Below are 27,312 nucleotides of genomic sequence, written 5' to 3' on the forward strand. Positions count from 1 at the left end.
CTCTCAGCACCTTGGCTGCTCTCTGAAATTTGCCTTGGCTTTCTTCTCTCTGCTGCTGAAGTTTCTCTACTTACAAAGTATTTTGTTCTGTCACCATTTAAGTTTATACACGGTCTTGGTTTGCTGTTGGCCAGCTCTATCTGCTGGCTTCCTTTTAGCTTCTGCCCCCATTACTAACTGGTTCAGTCTGTCTGTGTTTTCAACACAAATTCCATTTAGGGAGAGTCACGTCCAGCTGACCTTTTACTCCAAGTGCTGGTATAGGTGTGCTGGCTTATGGACTGGCTTTTTGCATCTGAGTCATACATCAACTACCAGTGCAGTCACCTCCCCCTACCCCCCACCCCCCACCCCAGAACGGGTTGTGTGATATGAAGCTTGGCCATACATGGGTATCTAGGATGCAGAGCTGTGGTAGAGGCAGTGTCTCTTTAGAGTGTGGAGTGGCACATTTTTGAAGTTACTTGAAGTGTGTGTTTGTTTACCTTCCTACCCTTTTATTCCCCAGGTTAAAGATTCCCAGGCTTTTCAGTTGTTGCTTACAGGATATAATATTGAATGTCTTTACTGCTTTATCTGTCTTGTGTACATGATTTAGTTGATCTATATCTGTCTTAAAGTGATGGCTGAGAGTTTAAAAAACATCCCAAGCTGATCTGATCAGGGAGGTTTATGCCACTCAAATTCAGTTAGCCTTTTCGGAGTCACCTCATCTCGTTGACTTCTAGAACTTGCTGTTAACTAAAGCTTCTCAGTCCTTTTTTTGCACATGCTGCCAAGCCAGCCCTCCTCCCACCTCATGTACCATTGGCTGTTTGTATTTAAGTTTAAGATCTTTTATTTATATTGCTTGAATTTTATTTTTTTAACAAAAAATATTAATGAATAAAACCTACTCCCTGCCCTCTGGAGGCTTATACTCCTATTAACCCTACTTGGCACATAAAAGTCCTTAATAAATAATCGTTTAGTAACTAAATGTGGAAAGTCATTTTGTTAAAATGTGACTTTGCAATTATCTGTTAAGTCTTTTCCGACTGACCCTTAATCTCTTACTTGACGTTTTTACTCCCAACCTCATAGGCAATAGTCATTTGTTCATGTGCCTTTAGATCCAATTTCTATTCCTATTTGTATATTATGTGATATACCATATATTACATCATATACCCAATGGAATCTGGGGCACCAATTAGTAAACATTAACATCTTTTGCAGCTAAAAATCAGAATCAAATTTTGCTGCCAAATGAGTTTTGTCGTTTTGCTGCCAATTGAGTTATAAAAAAAGTCCGGTTTTCAAAGGTTTCTGGATTTTAGAATTATGAGTAAGGCATATTGACCTGTAATGCAGAACATTTATACCAATGTCTGGTACACAGTATGCACTAGGTAGGTGTTACTGAAAACTTATTCTAGTAGGGCACTGATTCATCTTATTCCACCCAGCTTGATAAAAAAAAGTTCGTTGGAGGAAGAACCCCAGGTTTTTCTTGGATTAAATATCTCCAAAATCATGCTATAGAGCCAAATTCCAATTTTTAAAGTTCAGAAATGCCACGTGCCTTTTGCATTAATTATTTTAACTCACTAGAAAAAAAAACAGCCTACACGGGAATTCAGGAAATCATCTGTTGAACCCATGTAGGTAGAAATCTACTTCTGTTTTATCATCCAGAAAGATCTATACTGGATGCTGAGAATTTATGAAATATAGCAGCAAAAAATTTAGGGAAATATTGGTGTGAGTTTTCTCTGTCACCCTATGTTTGAATCACTCAATGGCAGTGACTAATTTCCCCCAAAATCTGAAGTCTTCTTCTGCAGTCTGGCTGACTTCTCAATCAGTCTTACATAGCAACCCTGAAGATCAGCAATTCTGTGAGTTTCCTCAGCTTTGATGGATTCAGGAGGCTACATTTGTCTTGGACATTTGAGTTCTAGGATGGAAACTGAATTGATATTTTTGTTATTAAACTTTAAGATAAAATATAAAAAAATAGCTTTCAAAGATAAAGTGCAGGAAAGTCTTCATAAATTTAAAGATTGGAATTGTATCTGCCCCTTTTAAAACTGGCTTTGTACATGCATCATGGATTTTCTTCCTAACCTTTCCTTGCTTGAACCATCACTTTTCTTGCTCACACTTGGCTAATATAGGAAATTTGAAGTGAATATCTCTCACTAATTTTGTAAAAGTTTTTGGGATATCATTCTTAAAAATCTCACTGTTTAAGCACACTATAACACCAAGATTATTGAATGAAATGTCTGTTTTGTTCTTGGAAAATTCCCCTTTCATGATTTTCTGTGGCTCTGTAGACATACTTCTTTTGGAGCTGCTCATGGATGTTGGTTGTCTATCTTTTCTAGTATTGATCAATTGTTCCAGAAGGTAAGAATACCTCTCAACTGATCCAAATAACTCACTGAAAGGCTCAGGAGACTGAGAACAAGATTGCTGGAGCTCATGGCCTTTGGCTCTGCTCTCCCACACTAACCATACACTCCAGTGGCAAAGCAGGCACAACAAGGGTGTGAAAGGCCCATTTGTCAGAAGCAAATTTGGGTCTACTTCTTCCTCGACTTTACAGGTGAGACCCCCTCTACAAGAAGCCCACCTCCTGTTGCTTACATGTTATCTGACTTCAGAGTAGAAGTGTTAAGCAAAGGGCTTTATTGTCCCCTCCTGCCATCCTCTTATGACCATCATCAATGGTTCCTTGGGGTTTCCTTTTCTACCATCCCCATTGTGCAAATTTCCAAGGTTGCTTCAGTTAGACTTGCTACCTTATTTCAGACCCTGACTCACAACCTATCCTTGGGAAAATTTTTTATTTTTAAAGTTTCTGTTGCTAAAATGCCTCCAAGTGTTAGATTAGCAATTCTAGATCTCTTTTTCTTCTTATTTATTTATTTACTATCGATGCAAGAGCAAGTTTTTTCTTTCTGATACATGTGAATCATTGTCATTTACATATCAACATTATATGTCTATACATAGTCTATATTATACTGTGTGTCTGTATATATAAATCTGTCTTAGCTTGGGCTGCAGTAACTAAAGACCATAGACTGGAGGCTTAAACATCATTTATTTTCTCACTGTTCTAGAGGCAAGAAGTCCATGATCAGGGTGCCAACATGGTTGGGTTCTGATGAGATCTTTCCTCCTGGGTTGTTGAAAGCTGCCATATTATTTGCTCACATGGCCTCTTCTTTCTTCTGGAAGCAGAAAGTGAACAAATTTTCTGGTGTCTCCATTTACAAGGGCACTAATCAATTATGAGGGCCCCAACATCATCACCTAACTTAAACTTAATTACCTCTCAAGAGCCCCATCTCCTATTATCATCACATTGGGGGTTAGGACTTCAACATACAGTATGTATATGTTTGGAGAAGCTCATGACCCTGGGAGCTTGGTCCTGTAATCCTATTTAAGCAAGCCTATGGTTTCATCTAAATCGGGGACAAAGCTATCAATATTTATGGCAAGATGACAACAATTTTATCCGTTGTTTTTTGAAGATTTATTTATCTGAGAGACAGAGAGAGAGTGAGTGCATGTGGGGAGAGGGGTAGAGGGAGAGGAAGAGGGAGAGGGAGCATCTCAAGCAGTCTTACCACCGACGGGGTAGCCCTACATGGGGCTCCATCTCACAATCCTAGATTGTGACCTGCAGTGAAAACAGAAGTCGAACTCTTAACCAACTGAGCCACCCAGGCACCCAATAATTTTGTCCTTTAAAATATACTGGTAGAGGGGCACCTGGGTGGCTCAGTGAGTTAAGTCTCTGCCTTCGGCTCAGGTCATGATCCTGGGGTTTTGGGATGGATCCCTGAGTTGAGCTCCCTGCTAAGTGGGAAGTCTGTTTCTCCCTCTATGCCTCTCTGGCTTGTGCTTTCTCTCTCTCTCTATATATATATCAAATAAATAAATAAATAAATAAATAGACAAATAAATAAAATCTTAAAATAAAACATACTGGTAGAATTAAATATATGTTGAGGAAGTATCAATTTTGCCAAGTAAACAGAAAGAGTTCAAATATAGATTTAAAACAATGATAGGAATGCAATTCATAATAATAATGAGACCGAAGGTAAATACAGAAACTCAATAGTTCCAAATATTACTTCGAACCAGTTTCCGTTTCTAATAATTCCCGCAGGAAGTGCCCATATGAGACAACACGTGTGAAGCAGCTTCGTAAGGCATGAAGCTTTTGAAATGCATTTTTATTATTTGCATTGCTGACTTCTGCTCTTCTGTTGTCACATACCTTGGCCCAGATTCTCCTCCCCCAGGGCCAGAAGACCAGATTAACAACAGTCCCCAGTGGGGAGGACCTGTGGGGATTCTGTAGGTGGGGGTAGAGGACGCCAGCTGCTGTGCAGGAGCTGAGAGGCTGCGTCTGTAACTTTTTGTCGCCTCTGATTCCCACAGCCCATGGAGAGGATATTGGAACACAGCACATTAGATTCCTCCGGCTACTCTTTCTGAAGTCCAGCTGAGAGAAGCTTGAAACAGTTTCTGGGATGGCAACTAGAGGACAATGGCATACTTGGGAGAACGTGTGGGAGGACAGGGGAGCCCACAACTAGGGTTTGCTGCAAGACAGTGGATCAAACATCATCAACCTTTTCAGTTAGTAGCACAAAAAGTTAGTGGAAGCTTACAGTGAAGGAGTGTTTATTCTCTTCTCAAACTTTTATGCTGTTTTGCTTGACAATGCCTGACAACCTCCTTTATTGGGATCTCTGTGACATTGTAATTACAAGCCCCCACACTGTAGAGTCAGCTGACCTGGGTTGGGTCTTGCCTCTGCCCCTTACTAGCTGTGTGGTCCTGGGCAATTTGCTTGACTTCTCTGGGCATGCTCATTTGTCAGGTAGGCTAAAATTAATACCTATGTGATATTGTTAACAGTGAGGATTAGATTAGGTGATTCAGGGAGAACACCGCACCCCATATCTGGCACAGAGTACCGTAGTCAGTAGCTATCAGGGGTTAATTTTATTGTGGCTGCGATTACTGTTTCTGTTGGAATTTGCATCCTGGCTCTGTCATTTAGTAGCTGTGTGACTTGGGCATGTTGCTTAATCACTATCCCTCTGCTTCAGTTTTCTCATCTGTAAAATGGGGATAATAAAATTACTTATCTTGTGGGATTCTTATGAGGATTAAATACGCTTAATAGCTATAAAGCCCCTGGAAGAGTGCCTGGCACAAAGCAGTGCCATCTAAGTGCTGGTTAAATAATTAAATGACATTATTATCATCATACTAATCAAATTAAAGAGAAATTTCCCTTGACTTTATCTAAAAAAAAATCCCAAACTCAGAATTTAAATTCTAATGAAACATGCTTTTCAAGATCATGGAAACATCCAGTTAACTATGCTTGAATTAAAAAAACAGGCTAGATAGTTTACAAACTTTAGAACTACTTTATTAATGAAGCACTTTATTTTTTCAAAACATGAAAATAGTGCATCTAATTCCTAGAATTGAGATTCTCATAAGTGTTTACCTATGTCTTAAAACCTTCACTGCATAAAACTTGCAGGCAAACCTTGAGGCAACCAAAAGATTTGCCTTGGCAAAGTGTAAAATAATAATAAAAAGGGACATGGGGTCGTGAGAACTGACTGCATATGCTGAAAACTGAATTATGTAAATTGATATTCAAACTTTAGGAAGTAAAGGCATAATATTCATGGATAAAAGCTCCCCATTCTCTATCCTTGTGCAGGGAATGTGGAAGATAGGTTAATTGAGGGAATGTGAGCTCCTTCTCTCCAGGTGAGGAGTGGCCAGCAGCTGGGATGTGGTTATGGAGTTTGCTTGGGTAGGATTCTTAGGGCAGGAGATCCTAATCTTTCTTTGGGTCACATTCATCTTTGAGAATCTCCTGCGATCAGCAGACTATCTCCTGAGAATAATATACTTTTTTAATCTGTTTTTTCAGGGAGTTTCAAAGATTTCACAATCTCAGGTTGAAACTCCTGGTTGAGTGCTTTGGAGAAGGCCTGGGCTCTATGCTTGCGAAGAGTTCAGAGTCTGGCATCAGGAGGTTGGACTCTTCCAGGATCTCTTCAACATTTTTTATCGTTCTCATGGAAGTGGGACAACTCTTGAATGGCAACAGCCCTCTAGCCCTAGTCCCTTACTTCCTCTTCTCCCTACAGGAGACAAAGAGTAATTCTCTTGTCCATTCCTTGAAATATTCTTTAAATATTGAAACGTGGGTGAAAGAAGGACTTGCCATCAGTGGAATTGAGTTTATTACCTTCAATCATTTTACTGGGAGGTATTATTGTCTTCTATCTTGTTTGCATGTAGAATTTTATTCTTGCAGCCTTTTATTGGTGAGAAATAATACCAATCCAAACTTGCATTTATTTGATAACTTTAAGGGATGCAGTGAATGTAAGCCCTGACAATTCTAAAATTCTTTAGTAACTTGAAAATACTTCGAGAATGTTGAAGTCAAATCACAGCTTCCAAAGAGTTTTCTTTACTTTTCATATTAAAGAAAATTTTAGCGCATTTATGTTAAATCAGTTAGTCAGTTGATCAATTAACATATATTAAGTACCTACTGTGTGCCTGATATTATACTAATACACTGGTTGGACTGATTGGATGAGTTGATTTTTTTTTTTTTAAGAATCCAATTCTAAAAAAAAAAAAAAAAAAAAGAATCCAATTCTATCTTACAATCAAAGTTCAGATTAGCTTGAATTTTTATAAACAGCAAGACTCTAAACACCAGGTATTCCAGGAATTGTAGTAATTAGAATAATAGCTAATATTTGAGAACTACCATCCTGGCTATTATCTGTTCTCTAGATCCATTTCTGTGCTGCTTTTCCCTGGCCTGTTCTTTGGAGTATATGTGGGCATGGAGAGGGTGAGGATGCTGGTCTCGACCTTCTGAGTCTTCTGGCATCTCTTGCCATCTGTCTTCTGGTTGTGGTTGACCGGTAATGGACCAATAGAAAATCAGAGGGTGGGAGGGGAAAGAACCCATTGTATTTTTTCTTATCCTCTAACTCCCTTGCCATGGTCTGGCAGGGATGAACTCTTCCCCTGCTTTGCATCTGTCAGAGGTTGCATCTTTCCCAGCTTCAGCCCTCTCCAGGCTGTAGGCTTCAAATTGTACATCTGGAACATTATTTTGACTACTTGCCCTTGTCAGGCCTAAGGCTGATACTGGCTTCCCACCGTTGCTAGTCCCTAGATGCCTCGCCATTCCTTATTGGTTCTTTTAGCTCTGCCCACACCCCTGTAAATAGTCCTTTATTTTGAATGTGCCATCTGTTTCCTTTAGCATCCTGACTGATACTGCCAATTAGTCTGTGCCAAGCACTACACTACGACTTCAACATGGATTATATCATATAATACGTACTTACTCTCTGTGGTAGGTTCTAATATTATTCTTATTTAAAAAAAAAAAAACTGATGAGAGATTTAAAGAGTAATATGCCCAAAGGAACACAGCTTGAAAGTAATGTGGCTAGGAGGATTCAAACCCAGGCAGTATGATTCTAGAGCCCACCCTCTTAACCATGGCACTGTAGGTCTCTGTTCAGAGTCTCTGAGAGACAGACTCTGAGATGAAGATTTGCAGGTATGCAGAATTTTGGGGTGTAAAGCTCTCAGGATCAACACCTGTGGGTGGTGGTGGTAAAGGAAGCGGGATTGGGGAGAAGCACTTGAACTGTAGTGTAGTCACAACAGAAGCATGAGCTGAGTCCAAGAGGAGCTCAGGAGCTGGGAATGGTAGAAGGGGTATAAGGGGGCTGGACTTTTATATGTTGGCACAGCCTAGTCACTCAGGGCAAAGTCTAACTAACCCTGGGCCCTCTTCAGCCAAAGCGAGTCTAGGTGGAGACTGTTGAGAATATTGACTGCCAATATTTCCAGAAGCTGGGGGAATTAGGGACTAGTCTTGGAGGGTGGATCTGGGCAACACACCATGGTATCCACTACATCCTTTGAAACACATATGGAGATCATGAGTTGGCAATTTGCTCAAATGATTTGTGATCTTTGAAAACTTCATTAGACCCATGAATACAGTTGGCTTTCCTAGCATATGTGTACGTGTGTGTGTTTCGATCATGGGTAATTATTTGAAATTGTTGAATTAAACATGGAAGTAGTCAAGAGACCTGGTTTCTAGTTCCTGCTCCTCTGCTGACTCTCTACATGCCTTTGTTCAATTCACTTAATGCTTCTGGATCCCAGTTTCCTTATTCATAAATTGAGGCACTTTGATTAGATGTCTCTAAGTCTACTGACACTGTAAAGTTCTATGGTTCCATTAATTTATTAGCTTTCTAAAATCCAGAAATAGCAAAAGTAAACATGTGGGAATGCTTTTTAAGTAATGCTGGAGACTATTTCTTTTGCAACCTCCGGTTAGTGACTTTCTCAAGCTCTCTCAATAAATCATGATGAACTTCATGAGCATTCACACAGCCCCAATATCACTCAGTGTTCTCTGAAGACAGAGATGCCCCTTGTCTCCCCAGAATGTCTTTATTTGGTATATATGATTTTAGAATGCTAGACCCTTCTCATTCTTTCTGAGTATAGCTCATACAGATGTTTTATTTTAAGAATTGTTTTGAAATTGCTTTCACAGAGTAATTGTTACAATTTGAACAGGCATGGTCTTAATTTGGACAGCTACATCTTGACCAAAGCAAGAAGAAAGGGAAACTAGCCTCAGCTTATGTTGGTGAAATAAAACTGATTCACAAAGTATGGAAAAGCTGGAGAAACAAATAGGTAGACAGACAAAAAATAGTAACAAAAAAGACAAGGTATTGATGATAGAATTCTGAAAAAAAAAAAAAAAAAAGGTTGAATAAGTACTCAACCTTGTACACTTTAATGAAAACCAACATAAACATAACTTAACTGAGTAAAGGGTTAAATACTGAACTGAGTAAATATAGAAATCCTTTAAGATTGATTTTCCTGAGCCGTGGCAAATGATTCAATGAAAATGGAAAATAACTATTATTGTCAGTCATGTATGGCCCTGCTTGTCTGATTTCCCAATGTAAGCCTTATGGTCGAAGCTGCTTGGACCATAAATAAATAAATAGACGTACCTTCACTCTGGCTTCCTTACCTGACTCTCGTTAAACCCTATCAGCAACTGGAGAGGGCCAAAGTGGCAATTTCAATAAATATTTCATTACATGGGAGCCCATTTGCTGGTATTTCAAATAAATAAGTATATTTTCTCACTCAGTGGACACTAGAAGGGAAAACTCTCCAGTTTCCATTTTCAGACTTTCTTTTACTTTTTGAGGAGGTCAGTCATTTTCGTTTTCCAGTGTACAACTCGATTATTTATTGGAAGAAAATGTTTTAAATCAGGAAAAGGAAAAAAAAAAATCCTACCAAATAATTTATCGAAGACTGTCTCCTGGCAGATTAATCCCTACCACTTAGCCAGGGCTCATTCCACAGTGATCAGACTGGTCAAGCTTAAATTGTATGTCCACAACAAGTTGCATAAATAACCCCAAATACTGTGAACCTCTTTGCACTCGGTCATCTCTGTGACCTTCAGAGAAAATGTCAGAAAGGTAGTAAGAAAAAATATAGCCTGAAATGCTCTAGTTATGGTATTTTCTAATAAATAAAACCCTTTTTGGCTTCTTTCATCTAAACACATTTATCAGTTAAGACACATATACTTCTCAGTAAGTGAGTAGAAATACTGCCTTTTTCCTTGTGGGTAACCTGGAAATCCAATAAACGTATTCTAAGTCGTGCTTAGGAGCTATGTTGAGAGCCAGGATTAACTGTCTTGGGGAATATCCTTATTTTTTCCTGAATTTTATCAACCTGATTTGCCTTTATAACATACTGTGGTCCATTTTAAATTGTCCCTTTAATAAAGAGATCGTGTATGTGGAAATATTTGAAGAGGTGATTTCCTGAAAAGCTCCAGCTTCCATCCTGCTCATCCAAAGGATGGGCCTTGATTTAAGCTACAGAGATACAAGAGCCATCCTAGTTAGAGATGGTTTGGTCTCTCTTTGCCCAGCAATTTCAGTTCAAAACTGAAGTCACGTTCTCAGCCAACCTTTCTCCAACTTCAAATTTTCGATTTTGGTGGGAGACGTCACCAATCTTCAAGCCTCCCAGACCTGATATTATAAAGTTATCTTGATTCTTCTGATTTCCTTTAGTTAATATGTACATGCTAGTGATTCCCCCCCCCTTAAATGACAAGAGCCCTGTGTTTAGAAAGGGTCCTACAATTCTAGTATCCCCTCTCTGCCACTTACTCCTATGGGACCTAGCAAGTTGCTAGGACTCTTGGTGTCTTTCCCTGTGAGAGGATAGTACTATCTGACATCACAGAGATGTTTTCATGATGAAATGAGCTGGTGTAAATTGTAGATGATTCCAGTTTACGTGGTGGAGAGAGACAGGGGTAAACTAATAAGATTCCTGCCTTCTTTCAGGGACCAGAACATAAAACTGTTGCTCTCTGCACACCATCCACTCCCATGCATTTGCCAAATTAGAAGGTTTTGGATGACTAGCTTGCTGTCACTGCAGATACTAAGTTTTGACCCTGATGTCTAGACCCTTTAGATGCTGCTCATCAAGTTACTTGCCCCTTTGGACCAAGCCACATCTGACTCAGACAGTTGCTGCTAAGTGGTCTTTCTGGGCCGCAGCTAAATCTGGTTGTGACAAAGTGCAGCTCTTCAAGAGATCACAGAGATTAAATTTGCCCTTCTTCATGTCCCCATTTTCCTCAACTGCCTACTGGACATCTGCTTTTTATACCTCACAGGAACAGCATACTTGATACACCTAAAACTGGAGTTGGTATTTCTTCCCCCACAGTTCCTCTCCAGTGTCCCCCATTTGAGTGAACCAGTGTGCAACACTACCACCCACTAACCTGCCCAAGGCAGCAACCCGGGGTAGGCCTCTCTCTTACCAATATCTAATTAAACACTAAAGCTTCTTGTGTCTCTCTCCTTAACAAAGTTTAAGTCTATTCATTTTTCTTCATCTTCCTGGCCACGTGCTCCATCCTAGGGCATCATTATGCTCTACCTCAACTACTGCCACAGTTTCCTGAATTGTCCCCCAGCCTCAACTCATTCTCCACCTCTCTCAGCTCTCTTCCTATATTTTAGCCAGAGTCATTCTAAAATGCAACGCTGACCATGTCATGACCCTCCTTACAATATTCTCAATGACTTCCAATTGCCTTCAAGATACTGGCCAAATTCTATGGATCCTGTTAAGGTCAGGTTTCTGCTCTTGTCTCTAGCTTCCCTCTCCTCACTCATACTGTGTATGAACAGCTTACAAACTTGAGGAATTACTTTCAGTTCCAAAGGTGTGCCATGAGCACCTTCATGACACTGCAGAGGCCATTCCTCCTCACTTGGATCACTCTTCTACTCTCTTTGCTTGGCCAGTTCCCAGTCATTCCTTGGCTATCAGTTTAGAGGTTGCTTCTTTTGGAAAGCTTTTCCTGAGTCCCTGAATTCTGCAAATACCCTGTCCTTCTGCTGCCATAACCCTTGCCACATTGTCTGGTCCTTGTCTGTTGACCCATCTGTGTCCCTCACCAACACCCCACAAAGGCAGAGATTCTGACTGGCTTGTTCACCACTCTGCACAGTGTGTCATGTAGCAGACTCTCAAGTAGTTGTTGAATAGATGCATGAATGATGAATCTTGGGAAAGCAGACTGATATGGTAAAAGAAATGACCAGATATCAGAGTCCCATGTTCGAGTTCCACTTCCTACTGCTTGATTATGGATGTCTTAAAACCTCTGTATGAAATGGAATGATACCCATTTCAGGCTACTTCAAGAGTTTCTTTTAATAATAGTGAGGTGATTCACATGAAATCTCACTGTAAAATGTACAGCTTCTTGCTAATAAAAATGTGTCATTATTATCCCATTCATTGTGTCTTCAGTGGCATGTGCATGTCTATTACAAGATAGATGCAGGAAGCTTCAGTGTTGAATTAGATATTGGTGAGAGGGAGGTCTACCGCAGATTGCTGCCCTGGGCAAGTTAGGCCTAGTATTTGAATTTAGTTATTTAAAAAATTCTGTACTGGGTATATCGGTTAGCTATTGCCATATAACATCCCTCTCCAAAAACTTAGATTGAAACAACTACTTATTTAGTTTCTGATTCTGGAGGTCAGCAGTTTAGGTAATTTAAATAGGTAAGTTAGTGTGGGCTGGATCACATGGTGGAGGGCAGGGTTCCATAGGAGTAAAGAGAAGGACATAGGAGCTCTTGAAGTTTAGGCTTGGAATTACACAATATAAGTTGATTGCGTTTTATTAGATAAAGCAAGTCCCAAGCCAACCCCTATTAAACAGGTAGGGAAATATTTAATCTCTTATGGGGATGCTTCCAGAAATATAATGAGATGCGGATACAGGGACAGAGATAGTTGTGGCCATTTGTAAACAATCTACCGTATCCTGTCAGTATCTTCATTTGATTATTTGCCAAATCACAAATCTGACCACGTTACCTTTTTTCTTTTTTTAAAGATTTTATCTATTTATTCATGAGAGACAGAGAGAGGCAGAGACATAGGCAGAGGGAGAAGCAGGGTGCCCGCGGGGACTCTGATATGGGACTCGATCACACCTGAGCCAAAGGCAAATGCTCAACCGCTGAGCCACCCAGGTGTCCCACTTTTTTTTTTTTTTTAATCATCTAGTGACTCTCCATGGCTTATAAAATAAAATCAGGCTTGTAGCAAACATCTTCGTGAACCTCCCCCATTGGCCCTATCTTCCTGGTCTTTTATGCTTTAGGGACAGAACATTTCTTACAGTTTTAACAAATCACTTGTGCTGTTTGTGGCCTCAGCCATCCAGGCTGCTCTCTCACTCTTTTCCTTGCCTGGATAATCTTACTCATCCTCACAGTCAATGACATTAACAATATCACTTATTATGTGGCAGGCACTGAGTGTTTTAAACACTATCCCTATGAGGGAGGTACTATTATTATCTCCCTACAGATAAGGAAACTGGGACGCTGTGAAGTTAAGTAACTTGTCCACACTCACTTGGCTCAGAGTCTGACTTCAGAATTGGGACCTAGAGTCTGTGAATTTTTCCTTCAGGGTCTCCTACCTGCAAAGACTCAGCTCCGTTTGGCCTGTCCCCATGTGTATCTTGCCATTTGCCATGTTCAATGATCTCTTTCGATGTCTGATGCCCCTCTGAGCTGTGAGCATCTCATGAGCAGGCAACAGGCCTTGCCTTCAATTGTAGCTGTCAAATGTGGCGCCGAATTGTGCATCCGTTGCCCTCTCCATGCTTACCAAGATGCGTCTTTTGCACCATTAAAAATCTCTGCTTCTTGGAAGAAAAAAACCAGAGTGAAGACTATTAGTCCTCACAGCATCTCCAAGAAAGAAGTGACGAGTGGGAAGCTCTATCTCATTTTGCAAACAGGAAATTCAGGCATGTGGAGATGAAATCACCCAGCGCTGTGCCAGGATTCTTTTTTTGGTTTTCCGATTCCTAGTTTTGTGTTCTATCTACCAAAAAGTGGTATTTGTCTATGAAGTGCAGCTGATGGTTGCTTAATTTTCCCCAGAACAAAGTTAAAAAACATAACAATTAAATTAAATCACCCAAGAGGGACGCCTTCTTCCTTTGTAAAGTTTGGAGGGAACAAACTTTTGGGGAAACTTTCTTTTCCCTGGGGTATAGTGCTCTCTTCTCTTTCAGCAGAATATATTGTGTCTGATGGAGCAAAAAATTGTTTTTAAGAAACCCTGCACCAATCTGTCTGCCCCAGCTCAGACACATGCTCGCACAGAAAATTAAATTCACAGAAATGAGAGAAAATCAAGAGAACCAAAGGAGCATGTCTTCCGTTTCTCAGAATCATTCTCTAGTGTATTTAGTGGCCTGTTGGGTGACAGGGTGATGAGGGGAAAGGTTTGGTTGAATGCAACTAATTTTTCATGTCTCTTTGCTTATTTCATCAAAGCACCACAAAAAAGTAAGCATTATGCACATCTCACCTGTATGGCTTTAATCTGTAAGAAGCTTTATTAGAACTTAGTTAAAACAGTTTTTTTTTTCCAGCTTGAGTTTCATTGCTTTCATTTGCTTCATTAAGAGCAGTAAGTTCTTGGGTGTGAAGCTTGCTTGAAATGGTAACTACTAAGAGAAATTGAGGGGAGAAGGAGAAATAAAAGAAGAGGCTTAAAAAATAGTGCCACTGAGACACGTTCTCGGGAAAGAGAATTCTATTGGATGATCTCTGGCCGTCTAACATGGTTTTCTTCTTCAACTCTTTTGGCACTTGTCTTAAATTCTATTATTTTTCCAAATCATAATCTTTAAATCTCCTTGGAATCAGCTATCCTACACAGATTTTGATCGTGCTTTAGGTAGAATTTTTATTGATATAAACATGTGTTTTGTGAAGTGAGCAAAGAAAAAAAGAGACAAACCCCCAAACCTGATTTAGTTCTAGAGAACAAACTGATGGTTACCAGAGGGGAGGTGGGTAGGGAGGAGGGAAATAGGGGATGGGGATTCGGGGGAGGTACTTGTCCTAAGGAGCACTGGGTGATGCGTGGAGTTGTTGAACATCCGAAACCGGTGTAACACTATACGTTAGTGACATTGGAATTAAGAAATAAAATAAAATGTGTTCTGTGCTGTTTTGTGTCATCGTGACTTCCCATTTTTGCAGCCTTCCTCCGTCCTGTGTCTCTGTGCACTTCATTTGCCTGTACAACCGTGCATTTGAACACTGGGTTGTAAGCTTTGTGAAAAGAGGGACTTTGGCCTGTCTTGTGAACCATATTCCTGAGAAATGTTAGATGAGGACGCTGCTGCTGCTGCTGCTGCTGCTGCTGCTGCTGCTATGGATGCTAACCTTTCCTAGTAATCTGTTTTCCTCCAAGTCATTGTGTTTGCCTTAGTGACCCCCCCCAAAAATCCGCCCCCCTCCTCTCCTTTCTTGATCTCTGAAGCAGGCCCAAACACCCTCCAGATTTTGTTCCTTTCTATCCCCAAATTAAAGGTTTGAGAGGCCAGAAGCCAAGTCCCTGCGGTCATCGTACACGCTCAGGAGGCTGCATACGGACTGGCGGTGAAGGCTCGCCAACTCCGCAACACGTCTCCGAGTCTTCCACCCAATCTCTTCTCACCTCTATTCTCAGAGTGGCTGGTTTGTTATGAAACTAATTTTTTTCTAGGCCAAGTTTCCTTTGAGCAGGGTGCAAAGGCATATGATCCTGTGGATTAGAAGTGGGTTGTCATCAAAACGATACAGCTCTGTTCTTCTCCGTTCCTTTCTTGGAATGGCTGAGAACAGACTTGCGAAGAGAAAAACTTGTTGGCGTTTGGGAGCTGCCAGGTTTTAGAGAGCCCAATTATGTCTTTTTTGAACTAGCATTTCTTTAATAGAGTTTAATTTAAAAATGTTTTTTTTTTCATTTTTGACATTTCTTGTAGTTTTTAATTTGAAAGGATGAAGATATGTTTACTTAGGGGGAAAGCAAAAACAGATTGCATGTGAGTGAGTGGGGTTACCTGGTCACCAGTTGGGATGGTGTTGGAGTGGCCAACGAACGGCCTGTGTACTCCTGAAAGTACCCCTTTTAATGGCTAAGTCCCTAAAATTGCCCCATTGCTTGTGCCTTTGCCTTAACTCATTGTGGTTCCATGAGAGTACTAGTCTTGTCAGTGGTTTAGCATCTAGTCCACCTACTTCCTGTTATGAGTACCCACAGATTCCTTATGAAAATCCTTTCTCCTCCATTCTGGAGGATTGGATTCTGTCTGAGTTTCAGGACTGTGCCAGTATGTCCAAGCCAGTTTCCTGACCAGGGAAATTGGTTCAGGTCTGGGCACGTACCCAACTGAAAAGATGTCGAAGAGGATTTTGCTGGATTTAATTTTTTTTTTTTTTTTTGAGAAGCCTTTTGTTTTCGATGGGAAGCCTTAGACTTTTGATTTGTTTTCCACTGGAGTTATTGGTGGGAGGAACGAGATATATGACCAAGCCTTCGTTTTCTGTCATGTAAGTCTGGAACTGAGGAGACCACTGAATAGAGTCAGAGCATGGAGCTGAATGTGTGGAAGGCAGAACAGAGGCCAAGAGACTGAGCCCTTGGTGACATCCTTTGAACACTGGATCAAGCCTCACCTGAACCCATTGCTCTCTAGTATGCATCTTATAACTTTTAGTCACACAATTATCATCTGTTTGTCTTTAACTCTAAATAGTACTGTTAGCTCCAGAGAGCATGTGGGGTTAGCTGAAGCTTCTAGGCCTGCATTACAGCTTGACTTCTCTGTCTACCCAATCCTGCATCTTCTCTTTCACAGAGGTTGACCCCAAGGACCCTCCCTAATAAAAATCCTGCACAGGAAACCCCATTTTAGATTATTATTCCTGGGGAACCCAAACTGTGACAGGGTAGCTCCTTCTAGGCAGATGGATTTTCCATGGGCTAACCAAAAACCAAAATAGAATATAACAAATTTACTATACTTGGCTTTTGCACAATTGTTTTGGGAACTCATCTGTTAGATTTTGCTCCAAGATCCAATAGTCTACCTAGGAGGTTGACTTATCCCAGAAGGGGGTAGGAGGGAAAGGAAATCAAATAGACCACTATCTTACAAAATCTCTAAACAAATTTATGTTATTGATTGATTGATAGATTGATTTTATTTATTCATGAGAGACACACACACAGAGAGAACATAGTCATAGGGAGAAGCAGGTTCCATGCAGGGAGCCTGATGTGGGACTCTATCCTGGGACCCCAGGATCACGCCCTGAGCCAAAGGCAGATGCTCAACTGCTGAGCCACCCAGGCATCCCTCTAAACAAATTTATGGTTTATGTTTTATTTTCAACACATCTATATACTCGCGAAACTATCACCATGACCGAGATAATGAAAATATCCTTTATCCCTCAAAATTTCCTCCTGGACCTTTGTAATGCCCCCCCACCCCCATCCATTCCTTCCCCCTTCCCCATGTAATCACTGATCTGCTTTCTTTCACTGTAGATTTGTTTGCATTGTTTAGAATTTTATATAATTGAGATCACAAAGTATGCACTCTTTTGGCTCGCCTTATTTTATTCAGAATAATTATTTTGAGATTCATGCATGTTGCATACATCAATAGTTCCTTCCTTTTTACTGATGGGTAATTTTCCATTGTATGCATACGTAATAACTTGTTTATTCATTCACTTGTTGATGAACACTTGGATTGTTTCTAGTTTTTGGCTATTATAATCAAAACTGCTATGAGCATTTAGGTACGAGTCTTTGTATAGACATATGCTTTCATTTCTTTTGGCTAAATACCTAGGAATGGAATGGCTGGATCATATGGTAGGTGCATGTTTAACTTTTTAAGAAACTGCCAACTTGCTTTCCAAAGTGGTTGTGTCACTTTACATCCCCACCAGCAGTATATGAGAGTTCTAGTTCCTTCAGTCCTTGCCAATATTTGTCTGTCTGTCTTTTAAAAATTTAGCCACTCTATAAATATGTAGTAGTATCTCATTGTGATTTTTAATTTGCATTTCCTTAATGACTAGTGATGTTGAGCATCTTTTCAAGTGATTACTTGCCATCGGCATATTTCCTTCAGTGAAGTGTCTGTTCAGATATTTTGTTCATTATTTGAGTTACTTATTTTATTGCTTTAAGGGCTTTTAAATATAACATATTCTGTATATAAGTACTTTATCAGAGATGTGTCTTGAAAATATTTTCTCTGAGACTGTGGCTTGTCTTTTCATTATCTTCTCATAATAGTGTCTTTCAAAGAGTGGGAATTTTAAATTTTGATCGGGTCCTACTTACCAGTTTATTTAATTTTTTTTATTTTATTTTATGGATCATGCTTTTGGTGTCCAAACTAAGAAAACTTTGCATAACCCAAGGCCACCAAGATTTTGTTCTATGTTTTCTTCTAGAAGTTTTATAGTTTCAGGATTTACATTTGGATCTATATCCATTTATTTTTAATTTTTTATGTGATTCATTTTCAGTTAATTTTTATATATGGTGAAAGATATGGATTGAAATTCATTTTTTTTTGCATATGGATATCCAAGTGTTCCAGCACCATGTGTTGAAATCGCTTATCTAATTTTAAAATATGGAGCACATAATTCCAGTGTGGTCCATAGACTATCTCAGCATAATCACTCCTAGTACTTGTTAAAAATGCAAATTCCTAGGTCTCACACTAGCCCTTTTGAATTAAAATCTTGTGACAAATACCCTATGTGATTCTTGTGGATACTAAACTTTGGGAACAGTTGGCATAATGCCATTATTATTCGTTAACACTTTGCTTCAAGTCAACACTGTCTCCACCAGAGCCCAGAAAAAATGTAATTTAGGAAAAGTAAGTCTCGATAGGATGGAAAGAAACCAGAAAGGTTTCTACTTTTTTAAATACAAAAACATTTAAACATATACAAAAGTAGATGGAATAATATAATAAATTTTCATGTGCTCAGCACTCAGTTTCAGCAATAATTAATATTACTTTGTAAAACCAAAACAAAGCAAAATACAGGTTAATTTTTGCTGTGTGGGGAAGAACTTCCAAGTTTAAAAAGCAATGGGAAAAACCAACAGTAGAAAAAAAAAATAGAATGAGCAACTGAAAAAAAAAAACAAACCACAAAGATCAATATATTTGCTGAGATAAATATGAAAGACCTCTACTGATCAAAAAAATCTTAAGTGATTTAAAAGACAAGTAATAATCAGGTAATATTTTTAAACAGAACAAGTGATTAATTTTTAATCTGTGAAGACATAAAATTTAAAAATGACAAGAAAACTTGCTAAGTGATAAATGGATAAAAGGACATAAAATATGCCATTGAAATTATAGTGAGAGGATGTTATGGAGCCAGTAATATTATCTTTAAACATAATGTTTTATAGCGATGGGGAAACGTTTATAGTATGGTGAAAAAAGCTGAATACAGAATTGTACTTCTTGTATGTTCTCATGTATTTAAAACAGGGCTTGGGGGGTGGAAAAAGGACTGAAAGCAAATATGTTCCTGCAGGTTATTTTCTAAGTTATCTCCAACGAACATGATTGTATTGCTGACGTAATCAGAATATAAAGTCTCATTTGAAGAAGAAAATGTCTGACATGGGACACTTCCTTGGCAAAGCCGGAAGCACACAGATGGACAGTGAAAAGGCACAGGGGAAGGCAAAGACAGGTTGTGTGCAGCATTGTCTAAAATGCAAAGGTAGAGGTTTCCTCCTTTGCAAGGATTACCAGGAGATGAAGACTGCCTTCCTGGGAGTGTGCAGACTGGGGGGACTGGCCAAAGTGGATAGATTCTAATGGCTATGCCACAGTCTGTCCTCCTGATCAGTTGCAGATCCTGCTCCAATCCAGAGAGCCCCTTTTCATGACCCAAAGGGTAGGGTGCAGAGGAAGTAAGTTAAAGTGGTAATTTACAGCCCTTTCCTCTTGTCCAAAGCCACCCAGGGGATGAAATGTCTGTTTGTTCCTACCCTCTGAAGTGTTACTTTGTATCATTTTTCTTTTGCAGTTCAGACACTAAATCTAAAATATTTCACCAAATTGGAAACCCACTCATATCTTCTGGGTTTGTTCTTCTGAACTGAAATTGAACTCTGCCACTTTAGTTCACATGATGGTAGAACAATGTAACTTTTTGTTTTGGAAAAAAAAAAAAAAAAGAATGGCTTTTAAGGTCTCATAAATGGGTCCTGCCTGTTCTTGGAAATGAAGTAGCACTTGTAAACTCTACTTCCTAAATGTTGTGTAGTTGAGAATGAAAAAATATTAAGGAAGCAGAAATGTACAGATTATACATCTCAGAGTGTTATACCCAGGTTCAGGAATAATAAAACTGTATTTGTTCTTTTAAAGTCCTTGTATGGGAAATCACATCAAGGATTGCAGAGAGAGAGAGAGAGAGGAAGAATTACAGAAAAAGATATTAAAGGACACCCTAGATTATAATTCAGGACAATATGTTAATCTAAAAAAAAAAGTTAATTAGAATGTCAAGTAAGGTTAGTGAGATCTCAAAAGTACTACAAAGTCTACTGCAAGAAATTTTTATATCCTTATTCTTTAGATGATTCTCTAACTTTATAGTTTCAGGTAGACTAAATTAATATTTTCTTGCAGCCTTCTTCTGTGGTCAGTACTAAAATAACTATTATCAAAACAACTGTTGAGTATCCAAAGTATGCAGAACAGATCTCATAAAATAAACTAAATTTGTATAAAAAAGTTTTTCTCAGGCTTGTCAGGGAAATAATACGGAGTGGCTGTGAACTATAAAAACTAGGCAACTTCTCTAAAACTAGGCAACTTCTCCAAAATAGCAACATAGGACACCCTAAGGAGGTTGAAAAATAGATTTAAGGATTGATCCAAGTTCTCTTCACTACTTTTGTAGAGTCTCTTTTCAAAACCAAGAATTGAGACATGTAGTATGATGATTATGATTCTACTTAAAGGAAGAAGAGAACTGAATATCTGAAATAAGAACAGGATCAAACAAATAGTATGTGTTTCATGGCTTCATATTCTAAAATCTATACTATGAAGTTCCTCTGACATGAAATCCACATTGGTTTCATTTACTTAATAACTATCAGTGTGAAGTGTGCTAAAAAGTAGACTCAGAGATAAGGGCAGATTATTATGGGATTATAAGGCAGAAAGATGTAGGATTATAAAAAGAGCATTGAGCTCTGGATCCCCATGTACCTGCAGGGGTAGATGTCACACCCAAAATTCCAGGCCTGAGGATCTTAACCTTTCATATACTTAACCTGTCATATACTTTTTACTTAACTTGAGCAGTTTATTAATAAGCACCACATATAAACTATCATAAATGTATAAGATATTCTGCAATGTTCTGTCTTTGTAGAGAAGGGTTATCTGAAAGGATATATAAGTAGCATTTGAGACTGTTTTGATCATGTACTTCTCAAGATAATAGTGATTTTTACAATTAGTTGGCTAGATCAAAGATATTTAACTCCTATTACTTAGCTAGTAAATTCAGTACTTTCTCAGATTCTTTACTACAATGAGCAATATGGCTGAAACTGCTCATTTGATTCCTCAGAGGAACACTGGCTGGTTAGCAATTCGTGAGCCATTATTTTAGGAAATATGGACAATTCTATTCTAATGCATTTGATTTGCCTGATTCCTTGAGCTTGAAAATCGTATGGTCTCACCTGTGCTCATTTTCCTAGTGAACTCCAAAGTCATTGCTCCTGTATCCATATTTGGAGAAAATCTGTAGGAATGCATTTCCCAACCTTTAACCATGTAGAAAACTTTCCTGGACTCAGTTAAAAAAATTGGTTATCCGATAATAAGAAAAGCACTCCCTTCCATTTTAAATCCGGAGGCATTTATTCAATGAATGCTAACTTCATGTCAAGCACCGTGCACATGGTCCTTGACTTACGATGGTTTGATTTATGATTTTTTTGACTTTACAATGGTGCAAAAGTTATATGAATTCAGTAGAAATTGTACTTTGAATTTTGATCTTTTCCTCAGCTAGCATTATGTGGAGTGATCCTCTCTCATGATGCTGGGCAGTGGCAGCTCCATCAGCCACACAATCACAAGGGCAAACAACCCATCCACTCACAACCACTCTGTACCCCTCCAGCCATTCTGTTTTTCACCTTCAGTACAGTAATCAAGAAATTACATGAGATATTCAACACTTCATTGTAAAATAGGCTCTGTGATTTTGCCTAACTGTAGGCTAATGTAAGCATTCTGAGCATGTTTAAGGTAGGCCAAGCTAAGCTGTGATGCCTGCTAAGTTAGGTGAATTAAATGCATTTTCAGCCCAAGACATTTTCAGATATTACCCCATCGTAGTTGAGGAAGATCTGTGTTAAGCACCAGAATAAAAAAAAAAAAAAAAAAAAAAGATGAGCATGATATAGTGTCCGTTCATCAATACACTGTTTTATATCTGGCAGCCTACTAATACATTATCTTGTGGAACTTCACAAGATAGATATTTTTTTCTCCCATTTACAGCTGATCAAACTGAAACAGAAATGTCTTTCACCCAAGATCATGTTTTCAGTTGAGCCAGAACTATAACCCAGGTATTTTTGGACTTCAAGTTCTTTTCTCTATTATTCAATAGATATATTTTCCTAATGTTTTTCAGTCAAGATAAACCATGTAATGCAGATATCCCTCTAATCCAAAGGAAAAGTTTCTATACCTTGTCTAAATTTCACTGGCCATTTCAATACCATAGGAGCAGGAAATTATCCAATTCATGAGAAAATTCATGCACCTGTGGATTTCATCTTTTGTGCCAGATGAATAGGTGAGGTTGGATTTGATTTACTCCATGACTAAACTCTAAAATTGGGATTTAAAATGGATATGTAATCTCACTCTGATTCCATTTTTCCTGTAATGCTGCCTAATGGTTATGCAAGTCTCAGAAATGTATTTAAAGTAATAACATGTCCTTTTATCCAATAACATCAAACTGAGATCTTTTTTGTTCACTTTTGCTAGACCTCTAACCTTTAAAGGTGAGTCAGGCAGCTGCAGAAAACCTGATCTTATTTTCTGCCCCTGGCAAGACTTTTTCAAGTTCATCTTTTTTCCCTTCTCTCAAAATCTGATGAAAAATGAAATGTCAGGAAAACAAGCTCTGGAGCTAAAAAACTTGTGTCTGTCTCTGTGACAGATGTCAGTTTGAAAGGTTTCAGGTCACCTGTCAGAAGTGTGCCAGTGTGATCTGTACTCACATTGACTCGACCTCACACCAACACCGAGTTCTGCTTTTAACGATACCCTTGAAAAAGAATTAAATGATTTGAAGGCATTGCCTTTTCCTCTTTTAGCTCTGATTAATGAGACCAAGTAGAGAGCAAGAGACAGAGAGAGACACAGAGACACTGACTTTTAAAAGGACAGTTTGACCTTTGGGTGCCCCTGGCAGTGAACCAATCAGCATTCTTGTAATCCAAACACAGATGCCCGAAGCTAAACAAATCCTATACTTGTGAACAAGAATTCAGTTTGCTGTCAAAATACAGTGAAGATCAGCACAGTGCTGGCTTTGAGCAAAATATCATGAATTAAAGTTTAAATGTTTGTGATTAATAGGGAAGAGTAATATTGAGCGACATAATATGGCAATTGTACCTCAATTTAGTAACAAATACTTCCAGTAAAAAGATAAAAATCACGTGTTTTGAAAAGTCCTGTATCCTAAGTCCAAGTGCTGTATCTTGGACATAATTCCCTAATATTTTTATGCCTGAAACACCACTGATATTATTGTACAAGTCAGTAGTTTGTAATGACTAATTAACGGGGTTGAACTCTGTCCTTTTCTGGATTACTTACACAATGTTTCAATTATTTATCATAGTGATAAAATTTTCTTTCTCTCTCATGAACCTTTATCATAGCCCAGGAAATTTAAGGATTGAAAAAAAAAAAAAAAGAAAGATGGATTTAATTTCATCAGTTTGAGAGTATTCGGGGCTTTGCCTCATAACCAAGAAGATAAAAGATTACAGCTCTAAAGGCATGCTTGCCAAATCTACCACTCTAAACAAGAGGCTGGATCAAAAGAGACAAAAAAGTCAATGGAATATAAAACCAGAAACTTTAATAACACTTTAGAGATGTTAGGTTTTTTTTTCTTTGCTTGACTCTTAAGTATACAATACTTCCCTTCTTTCAAGTGGGCCCACCCTTGACATGAAATATAAGTTAGCTTACTGAAGATATGTTCATTGTATCCATGTTTGGAATAACTTTATTTGTGTGTGTGGAAAACTTGGAGGGAATAAGGAAGTGAGGACCTGGAAGGTGATTAGCTTGAACTAGAAATGGAAAGCTGATGCTTCACAATGATTTGTATTATATGTGTGAAATTTTCCACAGCTGTGTTTTAGACCAGGGCTTCCCAGACATTAACATGAATCTCCTGGATCTTCTTAACATGAGTTTCTGGTTCGGTAGGTTAGGGTGGGGCTTGAGCATCTGCCTTTCTAACGGAGTCCCAGGTGATGCAGCTCCTGCTGAGCCCGGACCACACACTGAGTGCTGGAGTTTTAGGTTCTTGGCTCTCCACATGAGTGTGTGTCAAATGCCTCAAGGTCCCCAAGTAGTTCTGAAGTCCAAGCAGCTTCTCTTATTTTGAAACAGTCCCCTTCCGACATACTTTTCCTCTTTGTGATCTTTTCCTATGCATCTGCAACTTGATTTCTTGAGGAACTTCATGTCACCTCAGAATGACCCTACTGTATTACGAAGTAGAGGTACAGTACGAAGATGGTAGTGGTGTCAGTATTTTTCAACCCCCACTTTTGTTTGTGTATTTACTAATTGACTTTTTATTTTCATTGCAGGATACTTGACATGCAGTGTCAGGTTAGTTTCAGGTGTACAAGATAGTGATTCCACAATTCTGCAGGTCACCCAGGTCTCGTCACTGCAAGTCGACCCTGCTTTTAAATCATTAGTTTTTTCACTAGATCATGGTCTGGGTGAAGCATTTTACACTCCATCAGGAAATTTCATTAGCACCGACTGACATCTTTTCCTTGCTGTGCAACAATCAGACTGTTCATAATCAAAAGTTTGAAGTCTTTGAAGTCTTAGCACTTGGCCTAAGAAGCACCCAGAGGAAAAACAGTTAAAAACAAGAGTAGTCAGAACTATCAGCAGTGTTTAGCCCCAGATAACCACAAACATCCTGGAATTTACTTAACCATGTCTGATTTCCCAGTGAGTCATGTTTACATCTCTAGATGTTAGTTTACTTTCCCTTCATTTTTTTCTTGATCACTCATGCAGTGGAAAGCGGAAACGAAATCTTCCATGGCAATTAAAGTGCCCATACTTGTGCTAGCTATGTGTTCCTGCTACTGATAGGGAGAGATCTGGTTATTAGTCAAACAAAGCTCTACCCATTTTCTCATGCTCATTATGTATTTATAATGTGGACATTCTTGTGACATATCATGCAGCTGCTCTAGCAGGAAACTAATATCCAAAGAGAGCATGCCAGATTTAGCTTTACCAAGTTAAAACGCACCATATTTAATGCTCAATTTTCATTCTGTGTATGTTAGAGATACACGTGATTGCTGAGATTTCTCATACCAGTGTATTCATAATCGTGTATTCCACTACAAGTTATTCTTATCCTCGGTAGAGATTCTTACTCTCTCTTCTGTCAAATGCCAAGATCATTTAAGGAAGTGAAAAATATTTGCTAATTTCCTCCAAGGGCTCAACTTATTTTCTGCATGGAGGGGGTAACCCATCGCTACCTTCTGTTAGAAGAACCAAACCATGAGGTGGGTTGCGTATCACGCAGTGAGGCTCGGGGGCTACCGTGTCACTACCGTCATGAAAAACTTTTTTATGTTGCCACCTTCATGTGGTGTATCAGCCAGCCATGCGTGAGCTCGAGATTGTAGATCAGAACCAGAAATATAGATTCTGTTCTTGCTCTCATATAGACTCTCGGTAACGTTACTCTGAATAAACCTTCCCCTATAAGAAAACTGCTTCAACCTTTTGATGAATATCGGTGGAGAAGAAGATGGGGGCTATTGCAATTGTGGAAACAGGTTTTTCTGGCTGAAATTAATAATTCTGAGCAGCACTAAAATTAATTACTCTGTGGTTATAAGTAGGCAGCGGATTTATGGTAAATGACAGAGTGTTTGCAAATTTTCCTGACTACTCGATTAGAAAATGCACAAGTGGAGGCGTCAGCCGAGCATGCATTATTTAAGTGGTTGGTGTCTGGCGACAATCTGGAAACTGCAATTGTTGTGGTTGCCGTAGGAAAATTCGCACTTTCTGAGAGAAATTCTTTCACCTTTGTGTGCCCACAGCCTGGATCTCTCCTCATGGCAGCTGTAGGAAACACAGGAACTCCGTGACCTGGAAAATGTGGGACAACTGCCACAAGGTGACCCTGGAAGGCTGGGGTAGGCCCAATTAATTTAAAATTTTGCTTGGCCTTGTCTCTTCCAATTTTCTAAATCCTCTGGAAAAATGATTAATGCGTACACTGCCAATGCGAAAATATTTTTGACCCTATTAAAGTCGACCAAGGGTAAACCAAGTGTAGGCTGGCATTGTATCAAACTAGCTTTATTAAATTTGATTGGAGGTTTGTATGAGGAAGGGACAGACAAGGACATTATTTTGCACAGCGGCTCTCTTTTAAATGAAAATATCAAGAGGAATACAAAGTAGCAATATGCCCTGGACAGGAATCATTTTAAATATAGGAAAATATCATGACCAACTTTGTTTAAAGGGTAAACCATATTTGCTAGAAATTTTTCTGCTCTCTTATTGCTATGCCGGTCAGTTGCCAGTGAGGCTGTTTTAATTTATGGAAGGCTATGGAAGCCTTATATTTCTTCATTTACAGATGAACCAGCTCAACCTTGCTTTCTTTCTCTTATCTGTCATTGAATTCTACAACTTAAAATGATCTGTCTGCATTGTGAACCTTAGCAGAACAAGGCTTAATCACACAGTGTTTCCCCAATGTGTCCGTCATGTGCAATCATCTCATTAATTAACAAAAGTGATAGTTTTTTTTTTTCTAGTGGTTATTCTGTTTTGAATAAAAAGGGCACAATTCCGGCACAATGTCAAAGGAGAGAATTTCTCATAAGTGTTTCTTCCTTCTCCAAGGAAGCGAAAATCCTTTAATTTGGGAGCCAACACCCACCCAGGTTTCACACATAGTGTTTCCTATGGTTTTCCTACACCTGACAATTCAGCCATGTGAATGTCCTCATAGAGTGTATATTTCCTATTTGTCGTGTAGGAAGTATGGCAATTTCCTTTATGGCAGGCATGGATCTTAATGACGGCGTGAGTCAATGGTAGCAATGGCCTGTGATCCGCTACCATAGAGATGAATGGAATTACAGCTGGAATGGCAGTTTAGGTGGTGGCAGTAGCCCAGTGAAGGTTCTAAAACACATGGTCATTCTAGTCATTTCAGTCTAGTGAGCATGCATGTGGAGAATAGATAGTCATAGGTTAAAGAATCCATGACTGGGGATGTGAGATTCTCCTGAGACCTTTTAACTGAAAGACTCAAATGAACTATCTTATCTCTAAGACTTGTCATAGACTGTGTCACTCTTCTCACATGTTCCATGACTTTGTCTGCAGTG

The 27,312-nt window shown here is 39.0% G+C and overlaps 1 long non-coding RNA gene across 1 annotated transcript in view; it reads left to right on the plus strand.

Moving 5' to 3' along the window:
- LOC140613070 (uncharacterized) overlaps nucleotides 1-27,312 on the plus strand; it is a 658,442-nt gene that overhangs the window by 311,266 nt on the left and 319,864 nt on the right. The window contains exon 9 of the long non-coding RNA XR_012014181.1: nucleotides 26,005-26,100. This is a non-coding gene — a long non-coding RNA (uncharacterized lncRNA). The remainder of the gene's footprint in view (nucleotides 1-26,004; nucleotides 26,101-27,312) is intronic.

The sequence above is a fragment of the Canis lupus genome, chromosome 2 (assembly GCF_048164855.1).
Source record: "Canis lupus baileyi chromosome 2, mCanLup2.hap1, whole genome shotgun sequence".
Lineage (NCBI taxonomy): Eukaryota > Metazoa > Chordata > Mammalia > Carnivora > Canidae > Canis > Canis lupus.